The sequence below is a fragment of the Chrysemys picta genome, chromosome 10, assembly GCF_011386835.1.
Source record: "Chrysemys picta bellii isolate R12L10 chromosome 10, ASM1138683v2, whole genome shotgun sequence".
In the NCBI taxonomy this organism is placed as follows: Eukaryota; Metazoa; Chordata; order Testudines; family Emydidae; genus Chrysemys; species Chrysemys picta.
The window spans coordinates 34,916,362-34,929,260 of record NC_088800.1 but is presented as its reverse complement, the minus strand read 5'-3'; the positions used below and the strand labels follow the sequence as shown (position 1 = coordinate 34,929,260).

The 12,899-nt window shown below is 39.9% G+C and overlaps 1 protein-coding gene across 3 annotated transcripts in view; it reads left to right on the top strand.

Moving 5' to 3' along the window:
• The window catches only part of DAPK2 (death associated protein kinase 2), a 90,346-nt gene that overhangs the window by 31,666 nt on the left and 45,781 nt on the right, over positions 1 to 12,899 (top strand). The gene's annotated exons all lie outside the window — the stretch shown is intronic.

Genomic DNA, 12,899 nt, shown 5'->3' with positions numbered 1-12,899 from the left:
AGCACAGGTATGGGAAAAAGTGATAAGTCACAGAAAGTTAACCAAAGGATGTAATTTTTGCTGCATCAACATACACAACATCAGCATACAGAAGAACACAACTAAACAAGTGATACGCACAACTGAACCACACTCCCACCTCAGTGGTAGCATGGCTTCTCTCCAATGGGGTGGGGCCCACCTTCCCTCCCGCCCCCCCTTGGGTGTGTGACCTGGCACAGGGGCACAGCCCCATTCAGATTTGTGTCAGTAGCTCTCCCATCAAGGGACCACTGGGTCAAATCTGAATGGCACTGCAGCCTCATGTGCCAGGTTGCCATGCCACTCTGTTTGGGGACCTTATCAAACGGGAGCCCAGCGTAAACTGCCCCTTTTCTCCCTCCCGGCTGGCCCTACCTCCCAATTGGTGCCTCTGCCAGCGGTACACACCATTCATAATATGTACATGGCTGCTGTCACTACGTGTGTGTACACAGCTAAACAATTATCTGTACGGATTTGTATTGACTTCAGCGCATGACATGGACTGCATTTTGGAAAGGCAATGAAGGGAGCACCTAATCAAATGGGTTTTACAGCCATTTCCAAGATTGCGTGGCCTTTATTCACATTCACAATTTCCATGACCTCAATGACAAAATCGTATCCCTATAAATGGGTAATTTATATTCTACCTGTTCAGCTTACTTCAGTGCTTCTCTTTTAAAGGCTCTGGATGCCGCAGCAGTGGCTACATTTCAGTGATGGGCAGAGTGACCCCTTTTTTTTAATACAGATTGTGATAGTTTTGCCTAGATTGTAAAGGTCTTTGGAAGATAGATGTTATAGAAATGACAGTCAGTATTATCAGACACCGAGTTTATTAGATGTCACCAGGAATGTTCAATCATTTATATTAAATCTTAATCTAAAACAAGAAGACTTGAAATTGCGTCATAAAATGAATTAATAAAAGTAAAAATATGACTTGTCAGTGAAAATGCCATGCCATACTTGGAACTGACTGGCAACTGACATTTTTGATCTTTCTGAACAAAATAATGTGTCTTTAACAGAATAAAAAGCCAGTCCATTTTTAGAAGAGTAATAGGGCAATCCAGGGTGCAATGACACAGTCTAATGTCACCTTACCTTGTTTGGCTGGAAGTATTCTGACTGCCTCATGCCTATAAGACACCTGAAGTAAAAACAGATTGGTCATTTACTGCCTACATAGGTGTTTTCTCCTTCCCTATCTCAAAGGTCTGTTGAGAGGGTTAGTTCACTGTCTATTAAATACTGTGATATGCTTAGATGGATGGTTCAATAGAAATTCAAAGCTTTATTAGTATTTTGTGAGTTTTATTAGTGTGTGTCTCACACACACACACACACACACACACACACACACACACACACACACACACACACCCCTTCTCTCTCTGTTTTAGTAGTCAAACAAAATTCCTAATAAAGCCATGATGTTTGAAAGGTGTTTTATCTGTATAGAACACTGTCTGTCATGACATGCTATCTGCTTTCTGGCTGTTATTTTAAGCTCTATAAATGATATTTAGCCTGATTTCTTCATTTGCATGATTCCATTCACATTTCTTCCAGAGAAACTAATTTCTTCATAGCTCACAGGAATTATCAGGAAATGTGTAACATTTCATTTTTTAAACCTGCTTATGCATTCATTTGAAGTGTTATCAGCAGGTTTGATAGCTCCAGTTTTACTATTTACTATAAGGTCTTTGTTCGATAAAATTTCATGGGAGTAAAGTGACACTTTCTTCAACAACTCTTCCACTACTTGGATTTATTTTCCATTGTCTCAAATACCATGATATAGATTGTTACTATGTATTGTGGTCAGATTAAACTCTCATTGATGCAATTATTATTATTATTTATTTATTTTATTATTTGTAATGCCATAGTTCCTAGGAGCCCTAGTTGTGGACCAGAACCCCATTGTGCTAGGTGTTGTGCAAAAAGACTGTCCCTGCCCCAAAGAGCTTGCAATCTAAGTAGCTTAGCCTGAAATGGACTGCTGGACCTCACTATATAGTTTGCTGAGGTGCTTTCCGTCTGTGATCACTAAAAGTGAAATGTGTTAAAAATACTGTGGCATTCTGTTTTCAGAAAGTCATAAGTGTGACCACAGAGATCTTCCAGGAAAGTCCTTTTACATATGTAGCTTGTGAACCATATATGATTTATGGCTGAGCCACATGTCATAGGAAAACAAAAACTGAAGGAACAGCTAGTGGGGAATTATGAAAAGGTGTGGCTGCCTCTCTGCTGGGAAAAACATGCCACTTAAAATTACCGGCAGAATTGGCTAGGCAGTTTCCAGGCTATACAGAGAAAGAGAGAGAGAATTTCTGACCAGCAGTAGCGTAATAATACAAATTCCATTAAGAGCACCAGAAAGATTACTTAACTGTGAGAGGACAGCAGTGTTAGAGTTCCTGTGTTTTTTTTTTTAAAAAAGGCTTTGAACAAAGGTTCTTACAGGCTTAACTTTGAAAGCCAGGCAACTATAGTAATTACTGAGGTATAAAACTATGTAAACCTTCCCACCTCCTAAAGAAGCAAAGGAGAAACAAAGAGATGGAGCCTGATACACTGAGGAAATGGTAATAGGATATAGAAATTTCTCAACTCCAAGTCACCCGTTCAAATCGAGCCTGAGTCAGTAGTAACAAAAAGTCCATATCTGAAATCTGTGGCATCAAAACTACCACCATAATTGATATTAATTGTCCCTTATTTGAATTTGGCACAGAGTGCATGGGGCATAAAGATTGAATTACCCTCTCCCCTCTAGTGGTGGTCTTTTCAAGTTACATAGATGAGTCCTACTTCTCGGTTATTCTGGCACCATTCACTAGCATTAAATTCACTTAAATTATCTGTTTTTTTTAAATGCACAGGAAAATGTTAAACATGCATAGTGAACCATTTTATATTTACTAGAATGGTTTCCATGCTATCGATAGATCTCCAGATTATTCTAACAACACACAAAATATAACTAGAAGTCATTATATATAATTCACTAGGTACTATGCAATGTGACCCTTCAATGCTGCATAGCCATGATGGGATTCTTCTCAACATTACGTGATACTAGATACTATTAGGTATTAGTTACCTGATTGCCACTGACTTTGAAAATCTTCCCCGTAATGTACAGTATAAAATGAACTAATTGGTTGCTATCAGTAAACATAAGCATAGATGGATATGTTTATCTTCAGATTAAAAATAGTATCTCCTAACTCAGAGGATATATAGCATGGGATGGGATTTTTTAAAAACATTTCTATAGATCAGGGTTGTCAAGAGACCAAACATTATTTTTAGTCCATTAAATAGTAAGAGAGCCAACAACTGGCAAATCCTGAAAAGTCTGGCAACCCTAAAATTAGCCCTGTCACAGGCATTGGGTAAAGCATGAGTGTGAATTGCATCAAAGGCCTCTTCTGCTTGACACATCCTTGGGAATATGCACAGTATTGAAATATCAGAGCATCCTGCTTTCCAGGGCCACATGGATGCCCTGCCAACAATCAAGATGATTCCTGGAAATAATCTAACATGTATATTGATCTTGTGGTACTGTTATCTAACTGACAGCTGGAAGTCCATACATACTTTCCATTCTTCAGTGCTTCTAGTGGTTGTCTTTTAAAAATGTATACAATATTCTAATAGAATTTTTTTTTAAAGTTCCCCTAAAGGGACAAATATGTAAAACAGTGGCCTAATAAATAGTTTCTGAAGTTTGTATGTCCTAGAGGTTAAGTTATTAAAGTAAAAAAGTCGTAAGTATTTTCTCTCTAAAAGATTAAATATCTTATTAAAATTTATATAATGCCTCTCCATCCACATAGATCCCAGATTACATTTTAAAAACTGCATATACTATATCACTGTGTAATTCCTTTGCCCACTGCAGATGTGCAGCCACTGCTGGGGTGAAATGTAGCAAGTGTTTAACATCACAGTATAGCCTATGTAAAAATAACTATGTGTTCTGGCACAGGTGATTTAGTTTTAATGGATTTGTCCTTGCGTTTTCACAGAGATCCATAATATAGAGTAGAGACATTTAATTGGTTACAAATGATCTTTGGTCAAGTGTTCCCATTCAATGTTATTGATTTGGCGGCTTTATCTTTTGGGGATATTTTCTTGGAGAATAAATGTGTAAAGAAGTTGCAAAGTAAAAAGACGTATATATTTGTGTTGCATTTAAATCTTCAGTTTAACTTTTTTATTCTTCTGATGTTCGAAGTTCACTTGAAGTCCCTTGGCCCAGAATGTGACTGAACTGTGTTAAAGCCAGCTGGCTGGCATACCAAGCATAATTGCTTTAACTCAGCTTCTATCTTTAGAGAAGTGCACATCTGAGCAGGAACTGGACCACAGTAGGAAGTTAAGTTTAACCTTGCTAAACATAATAAACAAAACACACACAAAAAAGGAAGTGGGGGAAGGTCATCTTTGCTTCCCTAAAAAGGCACATTTTTCTGTCTCCACCAGAGTTTATTGAACTTTACCATGTATAATATCACTGCATCAGGCAGAGGTAAAACACCAAAATTACTTACAACTGCACACTACTGCTTATCATTTCTCTGTCCCTTAGTCTGACGCACTCTGTTTGTCTCAAGTGGAAAGGAAAGAACAGCCTGTTCAGGCATGTCAAGGGAAACTGGGACGTTCAACTTTCTGCACCTGTTGTCGCTAAAAGGCCCAGTAGGTTTACTCTGTGGTGCCATTCAGATGCAGGAAGGGTCAGAAAAATGACTGGAAGATTGTGCTTTGCTCAACATATTTTGTGTGCTCCCTACGTTTGTCCTGAGCCACATCTGCTGGCTTTACAGACCCTCTGCTAAACTAAATTACTATTAGCATTTCTTTACAGACCCTCTGCTTAGCTAACTTACTGTTAACATTTCTGAATAAAAAAGCGAGCTGAGTTCTGGTCTGCCTCGTGCAACAACAGAATTGTCAGCCATATTCTGACTCCAGAAGTGGAAGCAGAAGGAAGCCCAGCTCAATGCTTGTGTCCCAGATTGAGTGTGCAGGGCTGACGATATGAGAACTCAGCTTTGTGACTTTTAGGCTAGGCTGGGCATATGTGAATAGAAAGGTATTGAGAGAAAATAAAAATGAGAATTATTACAATTATTATTGGTATGACAGTAGTGCCTGGGGGCCCAAACTGAAATCCAGGCCCCTTTGTTATAACCAATGATAATTATGTTATCATTTAGTTCAAATTTAGTAGCAGTTCCATTTTACAGATGGGGAGCTGACACACAGACACTGTGACTTGCCCAAGGTCACACAGGAAGTTTGTGGGGGAGCAGGGGCTTGAACCCAAGTCTCTGTCTAGCACCCTAACCACTGGACTATCCTCCTTCTCCTGAGTCCCAGCCCATTGCCTTAACTGCACAGTCCGTCATTTTCTGACTACAGTCAAACTGTAATATATGATATACCGGTAGGTGTTTTCTTTTGGCTTCATATCACATCTTTCACTAGTATACCAATGTCTAGAAGCCCTTGAAAATTCATTCCCGACTATCTTATAGATATTCCAAATTGTAGCATTTTTAAAAAACAATGTATAAAAACTGTAACTTAATCACTTCCAAATGTATGTTTGTGATATTTGAACTAAAAAAGTGATCTGCTCTTCTCAAATCACAAGAGGAGTCAATGCCTGACAGCCCCGTCCCACAACCAGGGAAAGAGGTGTCTTTTTAACAGTGTCTAACAGTGTCTTTTCAATATTATTCATGCATTTGCAACATATCAGGATGGCCACTCTAGGGCGCAATATTCCTGGAATAGAAGAAGAAGGGGGGGATGCCATCCCATATGTATATTTACATCTTATTAGAAAGGCTATTTTTATTCTAATGTTTCATAGTGATGTTACTGTTGTTAGCATTGCTGTCTGCCTTCTTGGGATGCCACAAAGCATTTCGTTCACTCCACTCAGTTTAAGATTGCCCCTCCGAGACCAGAATTAAAAATAACCATTAAAAAAGAGCAAACCAAACTGGTGGTGTCAATCATTCTGGTCTTTTTGTTGCCCATAAACTATAGGATGATAAAATAAACTGCATTTTGTACTCATCTAAATTTTGCTTCTAAAATGGAATCTTAAATACATTAAGTACTGTCAGTGTTCCCTCTAATTTTTTACATCCATGTGCGGAATGAATTTTGTTATGTGCATCCATATGGAGGTGATGTGTGGCGGGGGTGGGGCTGAGGGGTTCGGAGAGTGGGTGGGAGGGGGCTCAGGGCTGGGGCAAAGGGCTGGGTGTGTGTGTGGGGGGGTGAGGGCTCCTGCTGGGGGTAAGGGCTCTGGGGTGGGGCCAGGGATGAGCGGTTGTGGGTGCAGGCTGCCCCGGAGCTGCGGTGGGGAGAGAGGACTGTAGTACTGCTGTCCAAATATTTGAGGAATGCAACAAATTTCACTAGTTTAAAAAAACAGGAGCAAGGGTCTGTCTCTGGGATTATGTTGTGTGTGTGCTGTTCATATCGCTATGTAGGACTTCAGTCATCCTTATTTCACTGATGCATTAGGAAGTGTGGGCTTGTGTTAAAGCTCTTGGCTAGAACTTGAGAGATCTGGATTCATTTCTCAGAGTTACTAAAGATTCTGTGTTAATTTAAGTAAATGACTTAATCTCTCTGTGCTTCAATTCCACATATGTAGGTCATATTTCCTTTCTCCTATCCCTTGTCTTGTCTAGATTGCAAGCTCTTTGGGGCCGGCACTGTTTCTTACATGGTGCAGGGGAGATGGGGCTGTTATTTTGGTCAGGGTCACAAGGAAATATTGTAATACAGATTTTTTTTTCCTGGCTGTATGCTGTCATTTTTTATGATCATTAACAAGGAAGCTAGAGCACATTCCTGGCAGTGAATGTCAACTGCTATATGGTGAGAGGAAATCCCTTTGACATCATAAAAGATAATTTTATGGGGTTTTGCAAGTAATATGCACTTTGGGTAACTGAGACACAGGTTCTGTCAGTATGTAAGGAGAGCAACAGGCTGGCTTTTATAACCATTGACTGAGATTTTTGTTCCCTCATCTTCCCCCATCCCTCCCTCCCTTATTAAAAAAAAATGAACTGGTGGTGCAGAAAATCATTAAACACTAGCTGCTGTTTTGTGCCATTAGTCTTCAAGAACGGTCCAAAAATGCTTTGATTGTCCAGTGATACTGTAATGAAGACACATGGGATCTTGGCAACAAGTATATATAAGGTGAATATATTTGCACCATATAGCAAGAAGCAGGGAGTGGGAAAGGGGATACACTTGATGTTAATGTGAGAAAAAACCTGAAAACGTTTCCAAAGTCAGCGTATGTATATGGGCTATTCGTAACGTCAGTGCTATTACATCAACTTTTTCTGAACATCTCTGGCTAACCAATGGTGTACTTGGCTCCTTTATGCCCCCTTTTCATTATTTTCATCCTCTTTTCAACTGTCTCAAGCCCTTGGACTGTCCCTATATTCAATAAAGTCCATGTTTCAGGAAGCCATCATTTTAATTTTTTTTGTAATAGTCAGCACCCCCCTGGATTATAAATACCTATTGGAAAACAATTTTTGTGCTATGTAACTGAAAACTTGAAAGATTTAAAAAAAAAAACACCAAGCTACCCAACACCACTGTTTTATTTAGGATAAATACAAGAGTGTGTGGTGCGTACACATCTGAATCAGTGGTTACATAGTGATTTCTCTTCCCAGAATTGTACTAATAAAATTGATGACACAGCCATGAAGACAAGGAAGTAAACAAAACTAGTGCTAGTTCCAAGTCCCTTTAAAAACACGTGATCAAAAAATCCTGCCTGGAAAAGAATACTCTGGTAGATGAGTCCTAGAGGATTTAATAGAATTAAAACAATCGGGTTCTATCAAATCTTGTAATAGAATTTTTAAAGTAACCTATGGTATTCTGAAGCAGGAATCTCATTCTCTATTAAGTTCTGTTGTGGGGATTTTGCATAATGGTAAATTAAAGAAGGGAGAACTTTATTAACACTAGTAGTCTGTTGTCAAAATTCTTTAAGCAGGTAGTTGTAGATTAGTCTAATCATACATCAGGTCTAATGCACTAAAAGTCTTCTAAATAAATACATTTTCTAGCCCACACCAGAAATGTTTGGAATGGCTCTAAGGTCCATAAACATATCAATATATTTTTATAAGAATCTGAAATTAGTGAGTGAGATTTTACCCCATACTACCTAGGCATTCCAGGGCAAGCTAGGGTCAAGGGCAAGTTTTAACTCATGGTTTCCTTGCCTTTTGTAGATTTAAGACTGACTCCAAACAGCTGTTTCTGTGTTAATTATATAAGGTACTTAGAGTGTTTCATTATAAGGTACTGAATGTAATTGCAGTGTGTGCTGCATAATTTATATTCCCAACTGCACTTGCATACAAGCGAGCGAAGGATATAATAATGTTGAAAATCATTGCAGCTCATAGCTTCTCCAATGCAAGTGAAAGCCTGTAATCTTAGGTGTTTGCATTTAATGAGTATGTTTGTGATTGATTGTTATAAAGAGATCCTTGCATAGAGCCAGGGGCTGCTCCAGGCACCAGCACAGCAAGCGCGTGCCTGGGGTGGCAAGCCGCGGGGGGCGGCCTGCTGGTCGGTGTAAGGGCAGCAGTCAGGAAGCCTTCGGCGGCGTGCCTGCAGGAGCTCCGCTGGTCCCGCGGTTTCGGTGGCAATTTGGCGGCGGGTACGCCGAAGCTGCGGGACTGGCAGATCACCCGCAGAAACGCCGCCAAATTTGCGTGACCGCAGACCGCCTGCAGGCGTGTCGCCGTAGGCCGCCTGACTGCCGTGCTTGGGGCGGCAAAAAACATACAGCCGCCCCTGCATAGAGCGTAGTCCATAAGCTCATAGTAGAAACTATGGAACTACCTGCAAGCTTGGGGTATAGTACCCTGAACAAGGATAGACCTGATATTGAACAAATACACTTGGGCAAGGATCCTACCAATTTGTGCTCAGTGGGGTGCTCAAAATTATAGCGTGCCAGCACAGGGGGGAGTGGATGCTGCTCATGGGTATAAGTGAAGTGAAGTGCTGGGCATTGTCTTTTATTCTGTGCAGTATGAAATCTTGCATCCCTGCTCTTGCAAGTACACTGTATGAAAAGGGGGCAGGGCACGAGCAGAGAGTGGGAGTTTCTGAAGAGATACAGGATTAAGCTTGATCCTCCTCTTATTAATGAGACCATAGCTTTGAACTCCTCTGTAAGCCTCACTCTTGCTATTAAGCATGAGTAATTTTTTTGTCTTCACAGAAGTGCTCTCATTAATGCAGGATCAGGTTCCCCCTGCACATTCTATTAGAGCTGACTGGACCGGAGGACGACAATTCTGTTTCACCGCAACTTTCAAGTTTTGTACCACTTTGGAACAAAACCTTTCGAATGTTTCTGCAAAAGCGGAATCATGTTGAAATGTCCATTTGCAGATTGAAACTTGAGCTTTTGGAAATGTGTGTCTGAGTCTGCCTGTCTCTTGGCGTTTAGGGCACCGTCTGGGATGTGTGAGACCCACCCTGCCTGATTCAGAGTAGAGTTTTTAATCCCAGATGAATCTGAATCAGGCAGAGCAGTGACTTGAATCCAGGTCTCACACATCCCAGGCCAGTGCTCTAACCAGGAGGCTATAGAATGTTAAAGTATCTCTCCTCTGCTCCCCCACCTCCCCAAAAAAACCCACCCACCATTCCCATTGAAAACTTCGTTTAAACCAGTACATCTCCGCAAAATGTTTTGGCTTTCATGATACAGCATATTTTGGCAAAACTTAGTTTTGCCAAAAATGTTCCAACCCACTCTGCTTTCTATACAAGTCACCATTTTTTATACCTCTTGTGCTTGGACGGAACACCAAGCCTTTGATGTTAACTACAGATCCAAGCCTCAGATTGCTTAATATTTTGTATCCCTATAATGGGGTTCATTTGTCACTATCCCAGCACATATACAACAGCACCTTTTCTAAACATTCATTCTATTTTCCCCCCAGCCATAAATCAGTATCAATATTTTGTGAATTCCAGTGGGGATGCAATTATGTAACAAAAGGTAGCTGCTAATATTGGGAAGTGAATTTCATCCTGTACTTTCCACATGATAGCATTGTCTCACCAGGTCTCCACGTAACAGCAATGTGTTGCTGATAATGGAAAGATAAACAAATATTCCTGAAAGCACCATCACCTTGGAGAAGCCCCTGAGATGGCCTATTTAATAGTTTAAAAAATAACTTTGTTTAGGCATTGCCTGTTTGTATAAAAGTTCAGCATTTTCACCAGTAAACTTAACTCTAGCTGAACTGAGAGATGCCAGTAAACAAATTAAACCCACTATGAGTAGAATAGACTGACCACTTCCTCTTTCTAATTGTGGCTGAATTCCCTGCAGCCTAATATGGAGGTATATCTGAATCTGGTGAAATGATACCTATTCAGAACTGTAATTTAAACAGAGGCGGTGCTGGTACTAGCTAGAAGAGCTGTGTGAATCCTGGTCCTTTTGGTTGGCAAGGGTTTATGCCAGCATTTTATCTGGCTTTATCCTGCTCTTTCTTCCCCCCTCCTGCCCCAAGTTCAGCTTTGAGTTTTGGTTTCAAAAAATCTGTGTGAAACAACTTGAAATATGAGAGATTTGTATCCAAACTAAACAATTTTGCACAAATTCTGTGTGGAGCCTTAAATCTGGCCAGGCTTGTGAAATTCAGGGACCCTTTTGATTAACCTGTCTGAATTTGAAGTTTATAATGAAACCTAAATTCAGGCAAGGTTCACTTGGTTTCAGATTTTGTTGTTAATATGTTTCATGGCTCTACCTACCAACCAACGTTTTGTGCACAAGGTTAATATATGCTCATACATGTGCTTGCTGCTTTCTCTGCTTAACGTAAACAGTGCAAATTTCCATCAAGCCAAATAATAAGTAATAAGTGTTTCCATTTAAATCCACTAAATTATCCTTGATTAAAGGCAACACACTTTTGTCACAGCACATTTTTTTAGTCTGCTTTTCAGATCCAGTTGAAGTGACGGTTTACTACATCATATATAAGCAGTGTTAGTAATTAAAGGAAGCTGATTTTAAGAGGAATCTTGCTAGCTTGCCAAATGCCATTTATTATTGCTGCTAGGTGAAAGCCCATGATGTTGTATGGTTGTAATTTGTAGGGTGTAAAAAAAAGCCCAAAACGGCGGAGAAATTTAAAAATTGGAAAGTAACAGTCTGAGAGTCCCAATGACAATTGACCATGGTGATATTCTAAACAGAAAGCTCTCAGCCATGCTTGTAGCTGTTTCCATTGTTCACAGTGATTCAACAGACATTCTAGGCTTTGGAGTGACACTCCTGGAAACTTACATAGATTATTAATAATAATTATATTTTGGTAGCACCCAAATGAAATCAAGACCCCTTTGTGTTAAGCACTGTAAAAACACATATTGAGAGAGTTCCTGCATTAAAAACATAAAATCTAAATAGAGAAGACAAGTAGGAGAAAATAAGTGTAATTCCCATTTTATTGATGGGGATACTGAGGCATAGGAAGTTTACGTGATTTGACCAGGGTTATACAGGAAGTCTGTGATATAGCCAAGAATTGAACTTGGATCTTTTGAGTCCCTCCATTGGCTTAACCACAAGACCATCCTCCTTCCATGTTTCTCTATTAAAAAAGTTTGAGTAAACATCAGTGGTTCATGTACATGTCCTGTTCAGATTAACTGCATAGTCCAAGGCTATCCCCTTACCTTCCTATCCTGCTTTGTAAACCTATTATGTTTTTTGCATGGCTAAGCATATATATATATATATATATATATATACACACACACATACTCACACACCACTGATTTCTTTGTCCAGAATAAGTTATTAGAACCAAAAAGAACTGGTCAGAGAGTCACATGAATAACCCCTCCATCTTGTGCAATCTTCCTGCCTCCGACATGGTCTTTCACTTTGTCCAGTTATGAGAACCTCTCATAAAGAGAAACGAAATGGAACAGCTATCAGCTGTGTACCCAAAGTGGCAGCTCTGTGGTCTAACAATGCGTCTTGGGGGAGCTAACTGAGGAACGGAGTCAGTGATAATGACCTCATGCAGGTTAAAACAAGGAATTCCCCTGCACTTTCCTGTTAAGGAAATGTCTCATTTCACAAGGCTCCCATCACGTAAATGAGACTGAAACATGTAGGACATTATACTCTGTATTAGTGAGCTGATCTCCAAGTGTTTCCTTTTTATGGGATGGGAGAAAATATTAAAATTGGGACTGGAATGATGACCTCTACATCTAGCAGCTGTTGTCAGGAAAAGTCTGCTTGCAACTGCAAACAATTGCCTGCTGTTTAAAAGTTTGATGTAGTGAATTAGACCATTGTCCTGCTAAGTATTAGGGAAACTTTCTCCTTTGTTTAAACTGACATTAAGAAACTGGCATAGTTTCAAGTAACACTGAGAGTCAGATTTTCAAGCCGAGTGCGATAATGTGTGTGGACCAGCATCTTACACACACAAACCTGCACTTGTACATGCAAACTGGACACTTGTGTCTAACTCTCCAGTTACAAAGGCTGGTGTACTCTTTGAGCCTTCTGAAAATTACATCCGACCGGTCTGACTCAAATGTGTGCAGTAGGTATTACCTACCCCTCCAGAGCATCAGACGGCATTCTATATTTTGTGTACTTCCGTGCCTGAACTTCACTTAGCAAATGAAGGGCAGTTTGGACTCACTTTAAATTTTCTGGTTTTTGATGACTTGAGTGCTCAGACCTTGATGATTTAAAAAAATTCTTT